Source organism: Parasteatoda tepidariorum, chromosome 3 (assembly GCF_043381705.1).
Source record: "Parasteatoda tepidariorum isolate YZ-2023 chromosome 3, CAS_Ptep_4.0, whole genome shotgun sequence".
In the NCBI taxonomy this organism is placed as follows: domain Eukaryota; kingdom Metazoa; phylum Arthropoda; class Arachnida; order Araneae; family Theridiidae; genus Parasteatoda; species Parasteatoda tepidariorum.
In genome coordinates, this window is record NC_092206.1 from 101,304,279 (window position 1) to 101,330,297 (window position 26,019).

The 26,019-nt window shown below is 29.9% G+C and overlaps 1 protein-coding gene across 3 annotated transcripts in view; it reads left to right on the forward strand.

Moving 5' to 3' along the window:
- Positions 1-26,019, forward strand: part of LOC107446715 (protein toll) — a 52,103-nt gene that overhangs the window by 15,296 nt on the left and 10,788 nt on the right. Inside the window, exons 1-2 of one of the 3 annotated variants that reach the window (XM_016061432.3) lie at positions 15,606-15,762; positions 24,576-24,681. The exons of 1 other annotated variant lie outside the window; for it this stretch is intronic. The gene's annotated coding sequence lies outside the window, so the exon portion shown is untranslated. Of the gene's footprint in view, positions 1-15,605; positions 15,763-24,575; positions 24,682-26,019 lie in introns of those variants that run through there. One more of the 3 variants, XM_016061431.3, reaches the window with a different exon arrangement.

Here is a 26,019-nt window from a genome sequence, read left to right on the forward strand (position 1 = left end):
CTACGGGAAATTTTTGGACATGTCACCCACCCGCACACTGACCGTAGCCAGTGATGCTTGACTTCGGTGATCTGCTGGGAACCGTGTCTTAACGATTGTCCATGCATCATTTTTATTTCATAATCGTCGTTGAACAGCCGACCCAATTTTAGGGTTTACGACTACCCATGCTCAACTCAGAAGACTTGTCATTTTGAACACAATCCAGGAGACAATGGAACTCCTGGATGAAGTATTGGGAGAAATTTGCCTTCCTGGAGAACTTTTTGATGGAACTATCCTGCATTTACGTTACATAGGGAGAAAAACCACGGAAACCTCCCACGGTTAGCCTGACAGCAAGTAGACTGTAACCCATGATCCGTCAAAAACTGAGGATATTTTACATCAGGACTGTGATCGGTGCGAGCCGGATGCGGAATTCGTTTAGACCAGCCATGACTGAGATTCGAACCCGGGTCAACTCATTGTTAGGCGAACACTCTATCCCTTGATCCAACACGGCTCTCAATGCATCATTTGACATTACCTTCAAAATTACCAAAGCAAAATAATTTCTCAATCCAAACTATAATCGATCATTGGCAAATCACCGCCCTTTTACTTTCTACTCTATCTTAAGAGAAAGGAAACCTGGAAAACGATTGTTTGACTTTAGTTCATTGTTCCAATCTCGAATAGTTCCACACTTCCGCCATTCCTTACTTTTTTCTATTGCCAATGATCTTGAAATGGGATTGAAAGCAACTGTTTTGAACATTCATTACTTGTGCGCAATAATATGACAATCATTTATAATTCAACAATATAAAAGGAAAAGGGTGGAATTGTTTTGTAACTGACCCATTAGTTAGCCGTCGGCCTTGTTCCTTGACTGAGTTTCCTGCTCATTCTGTTCTAATCTACTTTGCCATTATTGCATTTCTTTATCTCTCTTTTTAACATGTTATTTTAAATCTACTATTTAATTATTGAACAACTTCAAAAATAAGTGTGCATGCTTTATTTATGTATTGCACTCGCATTAACCTAAAAACCGATAAAACCACAGTCGAATGGACCCACAGAACTCTTCATTGGCATTGTTTGAAAAGTAAATAATTGTACATTTTTCTCTACTCAATTTTTGTGATTTTAAACTTTTCTATATTCTGTCAATTTATAATAAAAATATGTGTTGATACGTTGCTTAAGTATCCAAAGTAAGATATTTTTTCAATAGGTAACGTCACAAGTAAGTAGTGGTTTCCAATTTTTTTTCCTGCTATGGAACCCTAAGTGATCCATCTTCTTTTGGTGGATCCCCCTACTTTGTTAACAAAATTCATTAACATGCTAACATAACTAGAGAACGATCATAATTTACATGTTTGAAAAATTATTTCTGGTTAAAAACTAAATTTTCGGTTTTGGTGCTTTCACTAGCTCGAACCAAATAAAAATAAGCTAAATTAGGGTTTTAGTTGTGATTGGGTACTTGCCCTTCAAGAAGAAAAAGACCAACACATCTGACCTATGACGTCGGCACCGGCTAATCGCTTATGAGCAAAATGGCGTGTTAAAGTCGAGCTACGTTTCTCCACAAATCAGAATGCTAATTAACGTGAAGTTAATTAAGTACAGGGTTGTATCACACGTCGAATGTATTGAAATATAATTATTTCTCTTGTGCGCCTTTTAATTTACTTAGATTTCTTATTTGTTTGTATATTTTATTGTAACCGTGATATATTTTCGTTTTGTGTACCTGGCAACTTCGATGCATCATTAGATTTCCACATGACTTAATGTCTGTCTTTGTGTTAAGTAATAAATGTAGAGTCAAATAATGGAAATCTTTGTGTAAGAATGTAGAATGTATCGTTTAAGAGTATTGATGGTTGACGGGCTTGTCTTACTCGAAGTAGAATGGAAGGAACAGTTGCTAACGTAAACAAATGCCACGATTCAGAATCGAGATACCCCCACTACATCACTTGCAGGTATCCCATTAAAATGTTTTAAGTACTTTAATCAACTTAGAGAATCCGGGAAGGCACCTTTCTTTATTTTTTAAATTCGGTTATTTTGTTTCGAATTAAAAATTTATTGGATCGGAAATACTTAATGAAAGTTTCTATTAAGATATAACCTTTTCATGATTTTAGTGTTATAAAAAAAGAAATTTTCATATTTTGAGATTTCCATTTAGGCTGGCATTTTACTTTTCTTTTTTATAATTATATTTACTATCATTATTATAATAACAAATATATTATTTATGCTTTTATTATTATACTTCTCGTGAGTGAAAGGGTCGTTGATGGAGGCAGGTCGTTATTAGAGGTTACTTCCAATTGACTTCAAAATCGTTATCGAAGGTGTATGATTTTTCGCAAACGATTTTAATTTTAGTGTCTTGGGGCGGAAATTCTGTTGGCCTCCAGAAAAGTTGAATAAAATTTAGCGACTATAAAAATGAACCCAACTGATAAAATTATGTGTAAAAGCAAAATTACCAATTATGAATGATAAAGCTATTTTAAATAAAATAAAATAAATTATATTTTTTGTTTAAGTTTGCATTTAATTTTGTATGATAAAAATTAGTTAAGCTTTAAAGATGAGAAGATGTTTGTTTATTTGCAATGCTTGGTTTTTTAAAAAAAAAAAATTTCTAATTTAATTTTCAGTTCTAAAAGTAAATAAATGAGTGCACTCTGACTGAAAACATGAGGTTGTATCTCTCTCTCAATAAGAGCCTTACACAAACACTTTGAATTCATTTTAATCTACTTATTTTGTTTTGCTAATATTTTTTGTTTTGATATTTTTTCGTGTTTCTGCATTGGGTGTAGATTTTTAATCGGTGGCTGGGAGAGTTTTCTCTCCTAAAGTTTTTCTTCAACTGAGGAAAAATATTCCGTGCCTCCCAAAAGTGGAAGTCAATAGAAGTGGTTTTTTTTCTTGAAGTTTCACTGTAGTAGTAGATTATCTGGGTAAAAAAATACAAAGTCTTAGAAACCTAAACTGAAACTCGGAATGCCTTTTAGGGACCGTTTTTCTATTAGCACAAGATTGTATGTAGACTGTTTCTGTCCTGCAATTTGCTCCTCGAGTCAAACTGAAAATACTTTTTTGGAGAAAGGTCTTCCCATCCTGGTGCTGCTACGTATGGATGAGGCAAGCAGTAGCTCTGAATGTCCTAGAGCATGTAGGTTGTACTCACCTACATGCTCAAAGGCAAACGTCTTAAAATGTATCACTTTTGGCCCGAACCCAATTTGACCCGAACCACTCATTACCCATGCCTTGCCATGCACCATAAGACATCAGTTCTGCCCGTGATATCCACCGTTGCTCTGCCAGGACTTGATGAACAGATGTTGGTGCCGATCAATAGGGATAAACTCCTTACTTTTTGACGAAAGCAACGTTAGTCAATGAGAACGAAATCTCTAATTGAAGTGCGAAATAGATCTTTTATTTGCATTTTCGTCGCTCATGTTTCAGTGTTGCTAGCTGGAGAAGCACGTTTCAATCTTTCAATGGAAGGAGGTGTGAAACAATGTCGCGTATTCACACTATTTATCCTATCTCAACGTGGGGCACACCTTTTTTATATAAATGTTTTGCTCGCTTAACTTATAAAATGTTCAGCAATTCCATAAGAAAGGGTTGTATTTTGTTAATAAAAGTGAAGAATAAAAAAAGAGCATTTATGTGAATTATATATTTTGAAAGAAATGAATAATGGGTTCCAGTTTAGATGACAGTAGTCACTGTTATGCTAAAAGATTGACGCCCTTGCTGGAGGGGGTTGTCCCTCCTTTTAATTTTCAGTTCTGATTAAGATGAATGCCTAAAACTATGATGTCCCGCCCGTCCTTATTCTTAGCGGTCACTTAGGGCATCCACCCTTCTTTATTCTTTGCACTTTAAATCGCATAATAGAGAGAAAGAAGATATATTAGTTACTTTTTTTAGCAACACATTAAAAATAAATGCTTTGTGTACTTGGGAGAATTATAAATACATAAAGTTTAATCATTTTAAATATTACGAATAATTTTAAAAATAAAAATCATGGCAGAATATTTTATCTTGCATAAAACAAATGATTCAACATTTGTTTTAGATAAATTTTAATTGGTGTATAAGTAAAATTTCGAGTATTAATTAGCCTTATTTGATAACTCAAATCGGTTTCCTTTTATTTAATTTCGTAATCGGCATTGAACTATTCAACTTACAACCTTGTAATTTTAAACGAAATCTAGAAGATGAGGGAATACCTGTAAAAATTATTAGAACAAGTTTTATGAGTGAAACTAACCACCTTCACGTAATATTTTATGCGGATAAAAATCTCTTATTCTCAGTCCGACGGCAAGGGAAGTCGAGCCGTGTAACCACCACTGGGCATCAGCACTATTATGGTCAGTGCGAGCCTCGAGTAGTTGTAATACTGACCACTCTAATCACCTGATTCGAAAACGAGCTAGCCATCTCAAATTCTAAATAAGATACGTCGATATAAGCATAACATTCCTATAAGTATAAATTTCCTATCATTTAATAAAGTGATTGATGGGCCGTGGATAGGCGTTAGATACTGGTCGTCGAAAATCTAAGTTATAAGGTAAATCTTTGAGCTTAATATCAATATTTCGAGATGATTCTCTTGTCCCAGCGAGATGTGGCGTCGCTCTATTACTTGAATATTTAATACATAATTGCATTAGTAGTTTTTTTTTTTCCTTTACAAATTTGTTTGTTCGCACTACTGAAGAGATCGAGGACAATTGCACTTTTATTTTTTAGTCATTTTTATCTCTTACGATAATTAATCTTCATTTTGAAATATTGCATTTGCCACAATAAAGGAATGAGTCCTAAAGAGAACCTTTACGTTTCCCATTAAAAAAAATGTTCTATTTTATTTTATTTTATAATTATTCTTTGTGTATATATATATATATATATATAACATAAAAAGCTTTTAAAATTTTTTTTATGTCATTTCTTTATCCAAATTCTCTTTCTTAATAATTTATGATTTAAAACGGTACGCGTTCTCACAATTAGAATGAAACGCACACTCTGCCTTAAATTTGCTCTGTTTCACCAAGCAGGCTTGCCCGTGTAGCAAGTGGCATTAGAACCAACCACAATTAGAATTCATATTCGGCATTTTAGCTCTAAATTTAGATTTAAAAAAACATCAACATTTTAAATTTAACATTTAAGGTTTTTCCTTTAAACAAGTGTATGGGAACCGAAGAAATCTCTCCACCAATATTTTGAACGAATAATGCCCTTCTTTGCATGTGACTATAAGAGGTCATCGGGAAAAATTTGGAAGATTTTCCTTCACATTTATAGTGAAGTACTTCAATTTTTTTTGTGTGATTTGGATGCATGCTCTCTTGTTTCGTCACCATAATGACAAAATAAAGACTGATGTGCTTTTTCCAGCTCGTCCCGACTGACTTCGTTTCATGTATACAATCCTTTTCTTAATGACAATCAATAATTTTCTTTTTTTTGAAAACCTTTGAAAAGTTAATCTAATTATATAAATAGATCGTCTTTTTAAGTTCTAAAACATTTGCATAATATTTGAGTACCGCTGAAAGATAAATGTTTAAACTGTAATATTAATGTAATGTTTAGACTTTATAAGATAGCTGCTATTATATTTCCATCACCAACACATTTAAAATTCCTAAAGCATATATATTAAGAGAGAATGATAACCTTGGCAATATGTACATAGCCTAATCATGAATTCCTTACTCTTTCTTTGCGTAGTGTTTTGTGACTTCTTATCTCTACATATAATGATATGACAGCGGGAGGATGTGCACTTTCGAATAGGGGGCAATATTGGGAAATTTTGCTACTGGTCAGCGGCCAGATATAACATTTTTAACAGTGACCACGTTTTAAAACATGTGGCCATTTTTTCAAAAATTAGAAATATTAATCCATTAAGAAAATGTTTAATATTATTAATGTTAAGCCATCAAGAAAATTTTTAAATTAATACTGTAAGCAATTTTTTTGAAGAAATTTCTCGATTTGGTAAACAATACCATATCGAGCACTATACCATACCAAACAATACCATACAGGGTTCAGAATAAAACGAAGAAAAATTTTAAAAAAAAGCGTGAAATAAGTATTTTTCCGAATATTATGAAATGTTCATAATAATTCCATATTTATTTAAAAAAGAAGTAATAATTATGAAATGTGGTGTATTTTCTATGAAAAGGAAAGCCATCGGGTGACGACTGAAAGAGTATTTTTTAATCGCCATTTATTAGATTTAGTCGATGTGTGGCCAGTGGCGACAGCGCTATACAGTTGGAATCCACATGTCCACGTAAAATTGTAAAGCATTATTTGAGAATTATCACTTTCAATTAACTCTGAAAGTTACTATTGTCTACGTTACTGTGCATGACCGAAATAGGTGGTTGTTGTCTTCCACCGGTGTAGACAATCACATAGTCGCTTTGGTAAATGTCCGAAATATATACCAGGTCTAGTGAAGTGCCATTGCCCGGTATGCCCTACATCAATGTTTTCTTAAGGTCAAGTGCCACTTCCCAGTATGCATTTAACCGGTACACCGAACACTGATGTTTCTCCTAATCTATCCTCAGCAGACATTTAAATATCGAATAAATATAACAATATCAACGAATAGATAAATATCAAATCGGATATAACAAATATTTCGGACATTCACCTATGAAAGTCGACATTCTCTAAATTTCTGTCACTCACGGTAACATATATAATAGAATATGGAAAATTCAGAAACATCTTTTTGTAAAAACAAATATTCCTAGATGCAATGCATGTAAGAGTTTCGGAGTCAAGATTTTATCTTCAAAACCATTTTGAGCTATTATGATTCAAACAACATTATAACCAAAATTATTTTAGTTTTAACTTACTGATTATATGAACTTATTGATTCACATCTATCTTTTGTAATGAGAAAAATTGTGCTCGTTTTCATCACCATGCATTTGGGAAACAATGGGGAATATCGCAATTATTCATTTATATAGCCCATCATTTTTGAAAACTAAGCATGATTTTGCCTCATTCACTCATTCATTAGTTTGAATAATGGGAATGCAAATCATCGTAAAATATTTTTTATCGCTGAAACTTCTAGTAGACGCGTGACCGGTTTGAAATGGGTCTCATTCCAACCTGTTATTTCTTTCAGCGGTCAACAAGAAGACTTAAAAAAGATATAAATCTTAAAATATACGATTTTTTAATATGATTTCTAGCTATAAGGAAAGCTACAAAAAAAAATGATGCGAAGTGAGAGGTTTGTGACCCGTATGTGGGACAGTGAAAGGGCCGAAGTAAACAGGATACTTAACGGTCATCATTTATACCAACAGGGAAAGTTCTCATTCATGCAACCCACGGGGGAAAAATTCTCTTGAATTCGATATCCGGCTTTCATTTATTTTAAACAGCTATCGAACAATTTGAGACTTATATCTAAATGATATATTAATGACACTCCCTGTCTCTGTAATATTTTATTGTATTTATAAATTCGAGATAATAAAAGTGTTGCGAATTTCAGTTATTTCGCTATTGAAGAAGTAAGTCGCAGAGAATAATGAAAGACCTATGTTGGGTTAGATATTTATAACTTAACACTACAGTAAATAGTGTTACCGTCCAGTGACTAAGCATTAATGGTGCTCTCTTTTTTCAAAAATTTTTATTATGAACATTTCTCAAAGCACGTTTCAGGGGTTCTAGAATTTTATTGACTTCTCAGAGGAAGTGAATGCAAAGTATTGTATAAAACGTTGACTACCACTAAAAGGACTTGAGTTTTTTGATCCAATAATGCAACATAATTATGTTTACGAACAAACATAATATTTATATACAGTGCAAAATAAATCTGAAATTATAATGATAATGAAATTACATTGATTATTTTTATTAATTTTAAGAAATATATGTCATTAACTTCTGAGTATTCTAATAATTCATGATTTTATAGGAATTTTAAATAAACAGCTTCTTCGATATCTGAGGAACTATTTGACCGATATGGCTCTAATTCTGTATTTTGTATTGAAAATTGCATTCGTTAAAATGATGGAAAAAATTGCATACCTTACTATTCCAAATTTTTTCTACTATTATTAAATAAAATAATAAGAAACAATAAATATTAAAACTTATATTTTGCGTGGAAACTATCTTTGCATACGTGAATTTTATAGTTGTGTTCAAAAAAAAATTTAATACGCAAAAAATAAAACGAACACTAAGGGATCTAAATGTTGGACCGTTCTCTTGACCAAACCAAAGAATATATAATCTCACTTATATATTCTTTGACCAAACTATGAGGACCCTATTTCCCAGATACCTCCTGTATTTTGGTGGTGAGAAATCCGAATCCGTCGAAAAATTGGTATGTTTATTCAGAGATTTTGTGTCTGGTTTTGTAACTTAAATTATCGCCTGCACTAGTTGATTAGTATATTTGAGATCACCCTCTCAAACTTTTACGATTGAGTTCTAGAACTTGAAGATCCGAACATCAAAAGTTATCCAGGGTGGTTCGTTTTTTATTTTGCGAATTGTGCTTTTATGTGTGTCCTCTGAAGCATTTCTGAAAATTTATATATCTTTTAAATATTTTGTGATGAACTAAGTAAGTTTCCTTTATTTAATGTTCAACCAGAAAATTACTGAAGCTTGAAGGGAAGTGCATCATTTTGACTTTTTCACAAACTTTCTTTGCGTCACACCTAGCTTCGTTTATCCATGCTTCAATAAGTTTCCTCTTTCTTGCGACACAATTTCATTTTATGGTTTCATTTTTTTTCTCTAAAGTTTTACTCTGTTTCAACCTCTCATTCAACTCAGAGTTGTGGATTGAAGTGTTCTACTTCTAGTTATACTCAGTTAAAATTTTCACCGAATCCCTGGAAATGTTAATATTAAATATGTGCTGTAATTTCAAATTAGATTTTTCTATTTTTCATGAAAATAAAAGGCATTTTATTTAAAGTCGCATTTTGTAGTATTATTTTGCACAAAATATTGAAATAATAACCAGTTTAAGAAACGAATTACACATCAATATCTCAATGTTCACATGAGTCTTCGGTTAAAAATTGTTCAATGAATACTCATGAGCTAGGAGACTATTTTAAATTATATATTATATTCATTTGCATATTTTCTACTTAACTACGCTAAATAACTTTGGTTTTTGATTTTATCAATTAAAATTAGTTATTTTTTGTTGTTTATAATACGTTTATTTATCTTGACTTTTTTGGCATTCTTTATCAATAGTTCGGTTAAATATTGGCTCAAAAACGTTGAAATGTGTTAAGGCGGTTATATTTTAAATAATTGTCGTAATATTCAGTACAGAAATATTTTTGTTCGTGAAATTTTTAATATTTATATAAATAATTTCCATAGGATTCCCCTTTTTAATCTATTGAACTTAGCTTTTAACTAACCGGAGTCAGAGTCGAACAAAGTTTCAGGTTTTCGACTCCTTCTGCAAAATTTTCTTCCGACTCCACTGTTTCGTAAGAAAGTCATAGAGCTGGAAAAACTAGTTTCGAAAAACTGTGAACCGTTGTTACATGCGTGATGGAAAAAACATGTTTATTTAAACTGCTTAAATTCGACGCTAAATAATCATTTTAAGGCTAGGAAAATGTTTTTCTAAAAAGTATATCTCCAAAATAAATAAATAAAATACTTTTGAATATTAAAACTGCATTCTTGAAAAAAATCCTCTTCTCGCCTAGTATTTTTTCTTAATTCTCGAAACATCTGTTTTATATTCAAGTGTCGAGTCTTAAAGATGTCAATAGCCTGGGTTTTACCATATGAAGTGAACTCTCTAGAATTCTGTAAACAACCGTCACATGGAGATTTAAATTCGTCCTTGTCGAGAAAAAAAAACACTTTCCCAACTGTTAAAATCATTCGTGGAAATTTCTCCCCGCCTTATCTCCTTATTTAATGGCATTTAATAAAAATCTCGGATTATGACCTCGATTTTTTTTTCTTCTGCTACTAATTATTTACTTTAAAATGTAATAAATGGAACAAATGTAAGCTCAATTTCTTTTTATAGATTCATAATAAGCGTCTGTTTAGATTTTTTTATTTTATTTGTATGAACTAGTTTGATAGAATCAGTAGTCGGAGTTCGGAGGTTACGCTCTACAAGTAGCCAAACAACACTGTAGTCGCTATTTTTTTTTTTTTTTTCATAGTCTGTAGTGTATTGCGCTACATTAAAAAAAGTAAAGCAGTGAGTAGTAATAACGGTAGTTTCCGAGCTTATCGTTAGTTCAATAAAGAAATAAGCTTCAAACTTATTTTTCGAATCTGATGAGTCGCAGATCGGTCAATGGACGCAATGTCCGAGTATTAATGAGATTGATGCAGCAAGATTTTAAAAGTGAGACTCATGAAACTATTTCAGTGCAATGGAACATATTTTTGATGTATTTAATTTCGTAGAGAAAATGGAAGAACATTTCTCAATCACAAATATTTGAAAATTTCTTAGCATGTCATGATAATGTTTAAATGTTCGCTGTCGAGAAAGGCATAAAAAATGAAAGGTTAAAAGAGCGTTAAAAAGGGTTTAGAATAATGAACTGGCTCATGCAACCATGAATAAATAATTCGTGATAATTCCTCATGTTTAAATAACCAAATTTCTTCGAACATGGGTGTAACTTTCTTTAGTAAAGTTCGTCTTTTAAAAGTAATGAAATAGTAACTAAATTTGAAAAGTAGATTGTTGTCGCTACATTAAAAAAAGTAGTTGTAGTTATATTCATTTGCAATAAAATGCCTGTAGTTATCATAATATTAATAAACAAAATCAACTAAGAGATGAAAATGCTGAGACCCAATAAATGAAGAAAACAGAGAAAGTAAGAACTAACAAAATATTATATTAAATACTAAATATCTAAATATTTTAAAATTTTAAATAAAATCAGTTGTAAAAGAGCAAAATACAGCAATTATACAGCGAAAGAGCAATTATACTGTCAATGCATGAATGCAAAGCACAGCACAACATTTAAATTTGGGATTTCAGCATTCAAATTTGAAAGTTTTTGTACCACATAACTTTCAGTTATTCCATTTAATTAACACGCGTCTATATTCAATACCACGCATAGAAAATTAAAATTAGTACGACTAAACTTTTATTAAATGATGCGAAAAACTATTTTTCATTACTTATTTTGTGACTCTCCAAACATATTTCAAACGACAAATTAGACCTCCATGTGAATTATTTTAGAGACATTTATCGGACATTTGGAGAAAATTGCCGTTGAACTCATTTCAATACAATAAGTTTTATTAGAATGTTCTTTAACGTATATATAGTTTTTTTTAAGGTTGATTAAAACTTTGGAAAATGCTAATTAGAAATAACTAGATTCATATTAGATAAGTGAATTATGTCATTTTATGTATTTGCTTCTTTAAATGCTTTTAAATGCCAAACAATTTCATTGACAGTTAGTCCCTATAAACTTATCTATTTTTTTANTATATGCTTTCATTCTTTTTTTTTTCGTATAGTGATGGTTCTTCTTATATTTATTTATTTATTGTAGCAATGTGTTACAGAATAGAGAAAACATTTGCTCGACTAAGACTCGGGTTAACTAGAAATCAGGTCTTTTTGATAGATTTTAATCTCTTATGACAATTTTTTTAGTTTTAAGTGGACAAAAATATTACTCGAATAAATAATAGGAAAATTTTTTAAATTAATAGCTTAATTAATCACTGTTGAGGTTTTTTAGCCTATGTTTAACAGAGCTATTGAAAATGGCTAAACGACAGTCTTCGAAAAATCGAAAATAATAAATGAATTTATAATATCTTTTTTTTATATATAAATTTATAAGCCAAACTTATTTAAGTCACTCATTAGTTAAAATTATATAGGAACGAATTTAATTCATCAATTGTAATAACTTTCTAGTTTCAGAATAATCATTTAAAAAAATTTTGGTCACAAAATGTTTATGCGTGTGCGAATGAGAAATATTGATAGGTAGTTCTTATCTTATAATGGTTTTCATAATTTCAATATTTTGTGCAAAGATATTTTATTAAAATTTATTTCATCAATTGTTATAATACAAAGAAGTAATTTGGAAATGTCTACCATTTTTTCTATCATAAAACAGAAATATATAGTTTGAAATTAACAATTGCTTAGTAATTGTTAATTTAAAATTAATATTAATATTATCATTTTAATATTAATATTTACCAATCATATCAATATTTACCTGCTATTTGGTGGAAATTGTAATCGATGCTAAGTAAACGTGCACAGTTATTTTTGCTTTACAATATTAAAATGCATATATCGCTGAGCAAATTCTTCCTTTTAATCTGTTAATATTAGTTCAATAAGTGACATGCTACGAGAGAGAATTGGTCATCAATCCCAGCTTTTCAATCGATATTCAAACTTAAACATTATTTTTGTTATAAAATTAATTTTTTTTATTTGGGTAAATATTTGGTTGAAGCAGAATATTCTATGAAAAACAAAATGTGATTCTCAAATAAGTTTTATCCTAAATATATTTTATAGTTAAAGTTTTAGGACAATTTTACTGAAAACATTGAATTTTAACTGTAGAATAATTTTCGCATACCTTTAAACCAAAATGAATTCAAAATACGGATTTAGAGTTTTAAAAATATACATCTCTTCTAATGTTTATTTTTTTATATATATTATTTATTTATATATAGTCNTTTTTTTTTTTTTTTTTTTTTTTTTTTTTTTTTTTTTTTTTTTGCACATTTCCAGTGGTGACATTATTACTTCCCTGTTTTCAAAGTCATCTAATGAAGGAATTTGCTCTAGACCACTGCGCACCTCTGCACGCCACTGCGCACCTCTGCACGCCACTGAGTTCAGTACCCATATTTTGCCTCATCTTCTTTAAAGTCTTATTATTGAGCGAACAAAAGATGAACATTTTGTGCTAATGGAGTGGTAATGAATTGGCTCTCAAAAATTATCGAATTTTTTTTTCTTCGGAAAACGCGGAAACAACATTGCATGGGTGCATAAATTGATAACTTAGATAGAGGGGGTTTCTTTGCAATATGTGAATAACTATTGAAAATTTCACTATCCTACTCATTTGTTAAGTTTTTCTGAGCCTGATTCTAAAAAAAAATTCTCTCCCGTCAAGTATAGGAAATGAAACCGCATTCCGAATTATCTCTGTGTTCTGAAGGAATTATGGAAATTGTTCTGAGTATAGAGAAAAGGTTAGAAGTCATCGAGAAGCAAACTGGTTTTCTTGCTTTTAAAGTCCTTCAAATAAAATGTGAAAAAGAATAGAAAAAGAAAACAAGCTAAAACGCATATTATTAAAAGGTAACCATCACTAACTGGAGTGGAAATAGTTGCTTTTTTTTCGCGATCTTCTTCATTGTTTGTTTGGTTTGAACCGCACGAACGAGTTAATTTCGTTTTTGTTCGTTTACTTTCGAGTAGGAAGTGTTGTGCAATCAATCTTTTACATTTTTCTATCAAAAAGATTAATATGTTCTTCTAGTTGATTTCATAATTCATACTTTTAATTTATTGTTGACCTTTTACTATCAAGGTTATCTGCCTAAACACAAAAGGGTTATTCAAGAAAATGCGTGACTCACCCCCCCCCCTTCACATCCACAGCTGTTATCGAATCAAAGAGATGTTTCGAAAAAGTTAGGAGGTATTACTGCGAATCCTTGTAAGTCCTTTCTAATGCGTAAATAATGGTTAATTATGTGTTCGGTGAGTTATAATGCAAGTTTTAGGCATTTTAATCGTGTTCCAATGCTCTCATTAAGCTGTCCCTAACTCTTGGGTCCCTAGTGATACTGAGCCTAGGACTTTTTTCAAGGGTTTCATATCAATTTGTCCGAGCGAGAAGTAGACGCACTCTCCTTGACCCATAAGAAAGACATGGATTAGGAATACTATATATGTATGGAATAAGGAGTGTTTATTTTTCATTATGTTTTTTTACTTGTTCATTTAGTAGTTAGTGAGCTACACAAAAATTTATTTTGCAAAATGGGTAGCTCTCGCCACTAAAAAGGTTAGAACCACTACTCTAATTCTGGCTCTGTATCTGGGCTAAAGTATCCGGTCACCTACCTAGAGCACCATAATGTTTCACCTGAACCCTCTAATTCCTTAAAATGGTAACTCCGAGATGTGTGTGGGCATTCTGGACAATGCTGGTCTATGCTCTCCAAATTCTATGACAAAATTTTTAAAATAATCAATCAAAACAATTTGAAACATGTTTCTTTTTATGTTCTTATCGTGATTGGTTTCACTGATATGTGTACACCTAACAATTTGTAAACAGTTGTCGCGATTGCAGCACCATCTGTGAAACAAGTTGCGTAAACGAATCTGCAATATAAAAAAAATATGAGTTTTAATTTAAAATTGCCTTCAGGAGGTATCTTTGAAAGCTTTTAAAGAAATATTGTATTTAATATTGTAATTCATAAATTTTCAATTTTTTCAATCCAATGCAAATTTTTCGAAATATTTGACCGTTTCAACCGTAATCAACACACCATGCAATTAAAATAATAGTAATATTTATAACAATTTAGTGGTCTTAACGTCGGACCACCGGCCCCTCAGCTTTCCTCTACGCACTACTAGATCAACACTATATACTAAGTGCAAATAATGTAGCACATTCATTTACTTATTATCCATCATACTGACTCATAAAATCATGAATAGTATTCAAATCACTCTTTCGTAATCTGATAATATTAATCATATAACTTATTTATTTACTTATTTATTTTCTAGCATTATTCTCCGCGTGTCTTTATGTTTTAGTTTGTTTTATTTATTTTTATTTTATGATGCTTTCTACCTTCTGTAAATTTGCTTCGGTAAAACTAGAATAGATTAGGAAAGCATTCGTGAGCTGAAAACGTTTTCTTACCGAAACGTTATTGCAAAGATTATTTTTTATTACCTTTTTCATTTAAAATTAAAGCCAAACAATCTAAAATGTAAAACAATCAACGTCCCCATCCTCTTAGCGGGCAACAATAAAATTTTTTAACGTTGACTGGTTAAATCCTGCAATGCCTTGTACTGGTAGTACTGCCTTAAATCCTGCCTTTTTTAAGGGCTTTAAATGATAAAAATATGTATATATATATATATTTCTGAAATTATTATTTATTTAATTTTCTATGGTAAAAGATGAATCAGAAAAGGTCAATTCTACATACAGAAGTGGGGTGAGTGTGTTGGGTGGCGGCAACTGAAGAATTGCTGTGAAGGGAATATTATGTGTTGGAATGACTGAGAATCATCATTTATTCTCCTTATATGCGCTCTCCTGATAATCATTTGGAGTCAAGGTCCGAATTTTAAGACTATTTTCTGTTTTAACGAATCAGTGTAACTGAATAGAGGTGATGGCGGACGAATCTTTCGTCTGAACTTCATCCAATGTAATCAACACATTCTGTATTAATACGGTACAGCTTCGATTATCAGAGCATCTTTCATACCAAAATCTCTGAAGTTTTTTTCTTTATCCCTTTCTCTCTTCTCTTTTTCTTTTATATGTCCTTGCATAATTTTCTGTTCCTTTACTTTCAATAAATGCATGGCTCTTCATCTTCCAAAATAGGGTGAGTACACTTTAAAAACAGTACAATTCTGAACCATTAAACCTGTTATACAGAGTAACTCTAAAATTAAGTGTTAACAGATAATAAAACATTCAGGGCTGGATCAAGAGGGGGACTCCATGGGTTGTAGCCCCAGGCCCCCAAATTTTTAAGTCCTTTCATAAGGGACCTCTAAAGTTTACTTAAGTGAAATTGATCTTTTCGATTTTCTAAAAATTGAGTCGGTATTTTCTAGTGTAATGTTTTTCGATGTTCCTTTAAAATCATTAAAAATGTATTATGCATTTTAAGTGCGAAATTCAAAAAATATAATTTTAAAAAAGTATTTGGTCTTCTTGTTTCCTTTTACTTCTCTTCCACCTCCCTAATTTCATCGATTATCTTCTTTTGATTGGTTTTATAACTAATTTTTTGTTACCAAAAATGTAAAAAGTTGAGTCAATACAAAAAATTCTAATTTGTTTCCTTCGATTTCAAAAATTTGCATATTTCTACTTCTTAAGAGTTAGTAATCTGATGCAGGATGTTTTGATGACATAGACACTAAATCTTATTTTAATGTTTAATTTAGTTATTTTTGAAAAAAATCAAAATTTCAAAAATCTTTTTCTTTTTGAATTTAAAAAAAAAACTTAACTGAAATTGCACTTTATGAAAAGTTTCAATATTTCTGAATATAGGTGAATTGTGGTAAATTCGTCATAGGTAGGGCCATAAGCTGCAAATCATTCCCAGACCCCATCCTACAATAATCCAACCTTGTGAACAATACTTCATTTGTCCGAATAGCAATATGAATTGGTTAATAAGTGCGAAGTACAAAACTGTACCTTTTGACTCAAAACCCCTCGTCACTTCAAAATCATTTATTCTATCGATTAGTCTCATTTGATTGATTCCGCGTGGGAAAAAAAAAGCAAGGAAATAGTCCATCACTTAATGAGAGTATGCATGCACCTACTTTTAAGCATTTCAACTTCGTCGTCTTTTATGACCCTATTCATATTTCCCTAAGATATTTTTAATGCAGTGTAAAAAACGTACGTAAGCACAAGTGAAATATAGTACTTCTAATATAGTAAATAATAAATACTTATATATAATAAATACTTATATATAATAAATACTCTAATATAGTAAATATAGTAGTGAAATATAGTAAATAAACATAAAAACCTTTTAACTTTTAAACTGTTCCTCCTGTTGAATCGTATTTAATATTTAATTCAAATCTGCGTCAGAAAATTATTTAGGAAGCAATACTCCGACGAAGAAATCTTAACAATTTCATTAAAAGCTTCACCACGTGACTTTTTGCATAAACTTGCGAATCGTTCCCGTGTATGCATTGGGTAATAAAATTTACTCAACGAAGAATCATGGATGAAAACTTTGCTATCACTAGATGAGATTTTTAGTGAAGAAAGTTGAGCAGTCATTATGTTTAAGATTATTTACTCAAGGTTTAATGAGCTCCATTTTTATTTAAGATGTATTTCCCCTACTTCTTTTTTATGCGGAAATACCAATTTTAAAGAAGAAAAAAAAAGAAAAGATTATTGAAAAACTTAATGATAGCTGATCTATCATTCAAAATGCAGATAACCATTCAAATTTTAAATAAATGAATTAAAAGATATATTTAAAGTTTGGATGTGTAAGCTTTTTTTGGCCAACTTATAAAAACTAATGAACACACTATCACCGCCTCTTCCCCTACATAAATACGAATTCAAAGTCTGAAAATATGTCTATCGTTAAAATAATCATAAAATTTGTCAAAATCTTCTTTTTAAATATACAAATTCATAATTTTAAAATTATAAATTTGCATAAAGACCGATTGAAAAGTGTGTGATGAAGTTGTGCGAGTATGTATACACAGCTAATGAAAATCTGGGGATGGTCATTCATCAAATCAACCTCACAGCTTTGAAAACCGGATTATTATTTTCTTTTCTTATTATTATTATAAAGAAGTAACATTTAAAGAAGGAAAACAACTATCAATAGTCGATCCATTCATCATCTTTTATTATTTATCTTCCGTATTTAAAATAAATATTCAAGGAAATTAAAGACTAGAGGATTCTTTCGCAACTTTTATTGGTTTTTATTTTATACGCTGAAATAACGCAATTATTCTCAGTAATTCATTATGCTAATACTTTCAGATGGGCAAAATAAAAACATCCAATAACTTTTATTCTAATGATCCGATTATTATTATGTACTTATGAGCAGTCATACAGTCCGTCTACAAAAATTAATTACCTGAGATTTGCTAATTAATTTTTGCAAACGATATTTTAAGTTACGAAGTCCGGCACAAAAAAAAATCACAATTGCTCTGAATAAATAAAAAATTTTTTCCGACGAATTTGGAAATATAAGGAGTATCCTCAATTTTAAAAATGGGGTCAAAATAGTATAAACTGGAGAATGGTCATCAGTTTGGGATCCATCATGATAATTTAAATTTTTGCACAATACTCTAAAAAAATTTAAGATAATCAGAAAATTTTTGAAAACAATTATTTATAAAATTATTAAATCTAAAGATCATGTAAAATTAATTTTTAAAAATTATATATACCTTTTTTTACTTATTAACAGTTGAAATATTTTTTTGAATTGTAAGGATGAATTAACATTTTTGCATCATTTTAAATTGGGAAAAAAAAACATTTTTACAAAATCGATCGAATAGTTCACGAGAAATCTTATTTGAAATATATGACCTTTCTTAGACTTGGATTACTAAAACTTACAGTGCAGATTTATATGCCGTGAGGAAATCTCATAAGGGTGTCAGAACACAACCACGTCAGAACCCCTGAGTTGGAAATTAGAATGTAACCGTAGAACTACTTTGAGCAGAAGTAAATCTGTGGTTTTTGCCTTTTTCAAGTACACGATATAATTTAAATGATCTCTTTAATTCATACTCAATAATTATATTCCTGATAAATAGAAATGAAATTTTCCTTTTATTTCCTCACAGCCTTGACCTTTGTCCAAAATCAAATAACCATCATTATTAACCTTCCAAGAAAGATTTTTAATAATTTTGTTTCTTTTTCTAAAATTATTTTTTATAATTGTTTTTTATTGTTATTACGTAATCTTATGGATAATTTTCAATTATATTACGTGTATAAAATTGAATCCTGCTATAATGAACCTCAATTATAATCAGTAGTAAGCGCACTACAAGTAGAGAAACTACTGTACTTTTTTTCGTAGTTTGTAGTGTAGTGAACTACTTTTCTAAAAATAAAGTAGCGTAGTGAGTTGTGCAATACAGAAAAATGGTAGTTGTTAGCTTTTCCTGTCAACTACTTTTAGAGTTTAGTAAAGAAACACGACTCATTTTTTAGAATTTGATTTATAAAAGTTTTCTCGGTTCCGTCAATGCATGCAATGACCCTGTAGCTGCAGCAGAGCAGGAAATACGTATTTTAGAATCATGTATAACTGATATTTCAACAATATTACAAAACGATATGTAATTCATAACTTTAATTTTTAATACAACGTAGAAACACTGTAAAAACCGAAAATGGTGTTACTACTATTTTATACCAAAGTGGGTAATGAAACACCAAATATGTTCTTTTACACTACTCAAGTAGCGGCCACCATTTTTGATATTCAAATACATTGAAATTTATAATTACAGTAAGATATGATGCACATAAGAAGTTATTTTCTCATGCCATGACATTAAACACACAGAGAGAATATTAATTTCGATTCGCATTAGGCTTAACAAAATCGAAATGAATAGAAATTATTTAATATAACTGGCGGATTTATGTAAATCTAATGAGAATACGGAGATAATGAACATTTTTTTCTAATTTTTTCATTTAATTCGCCTTTGTATGCCCTTCCAGACAGCAAATACTTAATTTGAGAAATGCTGGGAAATTTTCAATTTCGTGAAGTGTTTAATGCTCTTTCATTTCTTCTCAGAAATTAAGTACATCGAAAATATGTTCTCTTTCTTTGAAATAACATCAATAATTGTTGAAATAACATCAATGTTCATCAAATTCGAAAAATTAGTTGATCCTGTTTCTTTATTATGCTAACGTAAAAGGTAGTAGCCAGGCATCGCTACAAACTACTGTTTTTTTGTATCGCACTACTCACTACACAACTTTGGAAAAAAAATAGCTCACTGCACTACAAACTACAAAAAAAGTAGCGGCTGCGGTAGTTTAACTATATGTAGTGCGCTACTTCCGACCACTGGGTGTAAGTTTCCTTAATTGTTGTATGAAGGCTAGTTAACTTGAATTAACACTCAAATTTTATAGTTTCGACGCTAAATTCGGATAGTTTTTCCTCTTTCATCACAGTTTCTACAGTGTTTATGCGGATTGTTTTCTTCTATTCTAAATTAAAATACTTCTTTCAACTTTGAGCAGTTTTTAAATCTTAAGAATTTCATGCCGCCTTCTGATCTTTTGGAACCCGAATAAATTAACTTTTAAATATTAGATCATTTTTAAATTTTGGAACTAAAAGACTATTCGACCAACTTCATTCAAACTTTCTATTTTGCCATTTAAAAAATTACATTCTTTAAAATAATGCAAAAAAATTGCAAACTTCGCAAATAATTTTTTTTTCGCACCGCTTTTTACGCACGCAGAACATTTTTTTGCATAAAGTTTTGAATAATCTACATTGGTTTTTCACGTAATCATTTGTGCTCAATTCTTGATAGCAGAAGGTTAATATTTCAGATAAATTGTTTATGCACTTTTTGATGTAGATTAACTCTCAAAACATTTTTATTTTCGAATACATGCTTTGGAATACACATTATTTTGAATACGTGACATGGATTTACACGCAAATTCTTCGATTTTAATAATAAAAAATGCTCCTTGTTTATCGTGATTTTCAACGATGCGTGAATTCATTTATGTATTTTTCAATTTTTCTAGCAGTGAATAAACAAAAATGGGACTAGTTTATCAATACTTCAATAGGTCGATGTTCGGATTTGGCTTTCATATAATAATTCCATTAAAATCCATTTGATTTGCAATGAAATACAGCATTTAAATTATTTCCAAAAGATAAATTGGTTCGTGAAAGATTTTACAAACCGATTTATCAATAAGCTGAATACAAAAGGAAAAGAAAGGAAAAGAATTTAGAGAAAAAAAATTTATGGAAGAAGAAAAAAGGAAAAGAATTTATCTTATTTATTTGTTTATTTTTACATAGTTGGGGTTATTTTTGAAGATTTTATGTCTTTTTTCATCACTCGATGGTATATTCCTAATGAGCTTAAACTCCTGTGTTCACTATACCCTTTTTTTATTGCAATTTTTACACGATGGTATTTATTGATTTCGAAATCTTCCTAAAAACAATTCTACCCTATTTGTTCGAAAAAAAAAATAATTAAATGTGATTCACTCTAGAAGATTGTATTCTGACAACCATCCCGCTCTGGAATGTCAGCTGAATACACCGCTTTATATGCTGCATATACACACCTGAATAGAAATATCTGAGACATGTATAGGTTTTTATTGTTCAAAGAGTGCCTTCTTTTAGTAAGCGTTAAATATCTAATGTTAAAATTTATTGTAGGAAAACCTGAATAACTTACGATAGTTCGTACTAATTGTCAATCTCAAGAAATTTAAATTTGGTGCTTAATGTGTGCTAATTATCAATTAAGTTAAGTCAGACACAGAATCTTATTTTTTGCTGATTTGGATTATTGACCCTCAAAATATGAGGAGAAAGCAGTCGCAAAAAAAAAAAAAANAAAAAAAAAAAGGTAAGCATTAGAAGAGCGATTAATTGCTTGAAACCCTTTGTGTAAATCTCCTTTTTTATACTTCGTTACGTCTCTGAAATATTTTAAACAGATCAAAAAAAATTCTGCTCACAAATATAAAATTAGACCAAACAATTCCATATAAAAATAATTTTTTAATAATTTTATTATCTTTCATTATTTTATTTAATAATACAGTTGGAATAATTATGAATTACATAGTATACAAAATTTTACATAATTTTAAATAATAAAATACAAAAATTGAATAAAATCAGTCAAATAGTTTCTAGAGTCTTAAAAATTGAAAAAAAAAATCTTATTGTTTAATTTTTGTTTCTTTGAAACTATTGAATCGATTTCATTCAAACTTTATGTTTTAGCACTAAAAATGACGTAGATTAATTTTTGTGTATGCGAAATTTAACAATTATTTAATTTAAGATCTCCAGATGACTTTTCCTCAAAAAACTTTAAATTTATTTTGAGTCATTTGACACCAAGTATGAGATGTTACTTCAAAAAATTTTAAAATTTCCGAAGAAATATCGAAACTTACTCACTTAAGAAAATAACCCATCCATTTCTTAAACTGTAATAATATTTTTTTTCTTTTATCTAAGAATAAAATAGTTTTTTTTATAAAAATATTATCATTTACTTTATATTATTTATTTCATTTTATTTTAAATCTTAAAAATTTTAAAAATGTGTCATACTATCTTTATTTTTCTTGAAGTTTTTGCTGGAAAAAAATTAAATTATAAAAGTTTTTTGCATCGCTTGACAAAAATTGTTGATTTTAAATAATGTTTGAGTTTTTGTTAAATTCCTGAAAAAAATATAAATCCTAAGTTAAATCGAAAGAAAAAGTTACGCATTGATGCTTTCTAGATGAAATCAAACACTTAAAATGTTTGTTATTCCTTATGATTCTGTGCAATATTACACAGACTCTTTTCATTGCTTCATTTTCTTTTTTTTTTAAAGCAAAGGTCAATTTTAATGCACGAGTCATGTGACCAATCTGCTTTCTAGTTTAGACACGTGATTGATCGCGACGATATATCGGAATTTCATATCTAACGAGTTTTAGAAAGATTTAAAGATAGTTAAATTCGACAGATCATAACTAACACTGCGTCAGTTAGCTGGGCTCTTTTCTTTCTTCTTTCCTTCTTTTTCCAATAAAAGGGGAATTATTATTTATTATTATTATTTTGTTTCAGTAATTAGCGTTTAAGGTTGATGTTTCCTAATGATTAAGTATGAACAAATTGCTATTAACGACATATTTTAAAATCAAGGATTCTAAATTTAACTCAACTTATCGTTATAAAAGAATGTGTAGATAAAAAAAGTGTCGATATATGCTTTCATTTTTCTTAATAATTAAAGTTGAAACTGAACTTTTTAAAATAAAGTATTTATAGTGTCATTTTCGCCAACTAGTAAAACATTTTTATAAGTTTGAAATGTTTTTTTTTTTTTATATGATAACCAAGAAAGTTTTTTTGAACTATGTTTATGAACGGAAATAATGTGTTAATTACGCAAAGTTTGAAAACTAATAACCAGAAAAAGTCCAACTTATTTTTACAAAGAGAAAGATGCAAAGTTATCATATCGTTGCTTGCGATCTCCGAGATCTGTGGACACAGTGACGTCATGAGGAGGGAAATCGTAGCTTCAGCTCTAAGAGCGGAGCCCCTTATCATTTATTTTGGAGCAAAAGCTTTTCCTCCAATAATGAAGAGCTGCAAGATTTGGCAACTTATCGCTAAAAACGACGTTTAACCTCAACTATAGGATAATCGGTAAAGAAAAGCGTGCAACGATTAACATTTTTTTCGGAAACTTTTCTTTTTATGCTTATACAAATTCACAGCAAATTTTATGACCGATTTAAAGTTTTAAATAAAAAACTGTGCATGTGCTATATGCCAATTACATCAATTTTTTTATAAGTGATTTCAAAGTAAATTTGGTACTAAATTTTACATTTCAGTTAGATCTGAGTTTTTTAAATTCATTTAATTTATAGTAGCCAGACTTTTTTANTTTTTCTTTTTAAATTACTGATTTTACTTGACTTTATTTTTGTGAGTGTCTAAATTTCAGGAGGGGCGAAACGCATCGTTTGCCCCGTCATCTAAATTTTAGAGGGGCCCTCTGCCTCTCCCTGGTTGGCACGGCCCTGGTTGCAGCCCACCATTTGACTGGTGTTTTTAATTGCTGCCCCCGGCCTCATGTAAGTTGGAAACCCCTGCTCTAAAGCATAAAATTAACTCAGAACTAAGCTTAAATAATCCTACCTATCTGTTGCCCTTTATCCAAATGTCGAAGAAAAAACATTAAAACAGTACCATGTGTAGAAAACTATGTAGAAAAGACTATCTGAAAATAGCTAAATGACAGAGTTGAATTCTGTTATTGATTCGATAATATGAAACAAATATCCGTCCTAAAATAAAACGAAGTTTTTTTTTTTTTTTTTAAATCAAAGCATCGCGTAAATATCTGATATACATGCAAATAATAAGACGCAAAATAGTTTTTAATTAGTAAAAAAATAACGAGAAAAGTTACGATAAATTTAAAGCAAGCAAGATCAGTTTTGATTTTCTTCTCTATTAAAAAAAATTCTTTTTTTAAATGAAATAGTTCTCATGTTTAATTTCCATTGTTATAGCCAGTTGTATTATTTAATTTGTGAAGTGCCGTTATTCTATGGGATGCTAAAAGTTTTTAGAGAAAGTATGAAATAGGAAAACTTTGTATTTTAAATAGACATTCTGAAGAATGCCTAGAGGTTTTTCATTGGACATTCTATTGATCGCTTAAGCAATGAGGAAAATATTATTTCATAATTTTTTCCGATCGATTTTAGGCATTCAATCGGCATAAGACTCAAAAATATTAGGTATATATTAAGTATTTGCAATAAAATATTTCAGACATAATACAAAATATTGTTTTATATTTTGTTTGTTTATTTCAGAAATGGATGTATCATTCCTACATAGAAGCATTTTATGAATTTAGAGAAAATAAAAACATGGATTCATTGGCATAACTGTTGACTGGACGAATTTTTATCGATTAAGGTACATTTACTGTAATATTCTCTCTAAGTCATTGAGGATAATATTCTTTATACCATTATTAAAAATCTGGTCATCAGCTGAATATTTTTCTAAAAAAATTAATAACGGATTTTTCATTTTATCTGAAAAATGACCGAAAAATTTCCAAAAAGCCCCAAGATAAAATGTGAAAGAATTTGTTATCTAAATGCAACGAAATACTATCGAAAGGGGCATGACTGTTAAAACATGAAAACATGCTTGATTGCCGGTGGAAAAGGGGAAGTTAAAAGGCGATTATTAAAAACACCTACAAACATGTTTAATAAGCGATACCACTTGTATATGAATGAAGAGAAGAAACAAGTTAAACGGAAACACGAATTTATTTATAAATAAATAAAATAATCTTCATAAACCTCAAATTTGTTGTACACCAAATTTACCACAATTTTTAATTTATCTGTATTTAGCAATTTTTCTAATTTCTCCGTCTCGTAAAATATAAACAATATGACAGCTAACTGCTTTGTTTGTTGTAGAGCTGCCATCTATTTTCTTTTGAACAAACTAAGACGTTTTCATTATTTATATTTGTCTTGAAGTTACGCTAAGTGTGTGTGTTACATTCATTACTTTATTTAATTATTAAGTGTTTAAGGAAAATTTTTAGAGAATAATTTTAAACCTGTCTTTTCAAATACTATAAAACTTAATTTATTCTAGAAAATTCCAAAGAATTTGAACTAGAATATTGAGAAAAAAAACTCACATTTCTCAGACTCAATTATTTTAAATGAATTTAGACTCAAATTTCATTTAAAATTTGTAACAGAAAACAAGTTAATAGCAATAATACTAAAAATAAAGGAAAATAAAAACAAATTTAAATACAGGCATAATTTGTACAGGGAAAACGTAAAATTATCTTATATAATAGTATTGAGCGAGGGAGTTTTATTTTTTCAAAATATAGCAGAAAGGTGAAAACGTTTGTTCGATCGCATTCATCAAGATTATCCGCTGTCTCCTTTTAATTTATTTAGTTTTATTTATTTTTATTTTGCAATTATTTTTTATTAAATTTTTTATGTGTTTTCACTTGCTGAAAACGCGTTCTTCATAGGAGGCGCGTAAAAAAAAAACAATTATTCAGTACTGAACAACACTCCGAAATCATGCACAAAACTGGAAGGCATGTACCGACACAATTGACGAGCTTAGTGGAAGAACCAGGTAAGTGACATTTTAGGGTTATTAATGTGAAAATAATACTAAATGATTGCATCGATATGGGTATTTAACAGAATTGTTTTTGCTTTCCCTTTTATAGTAACATAACTGTTCCACAATAGTTTT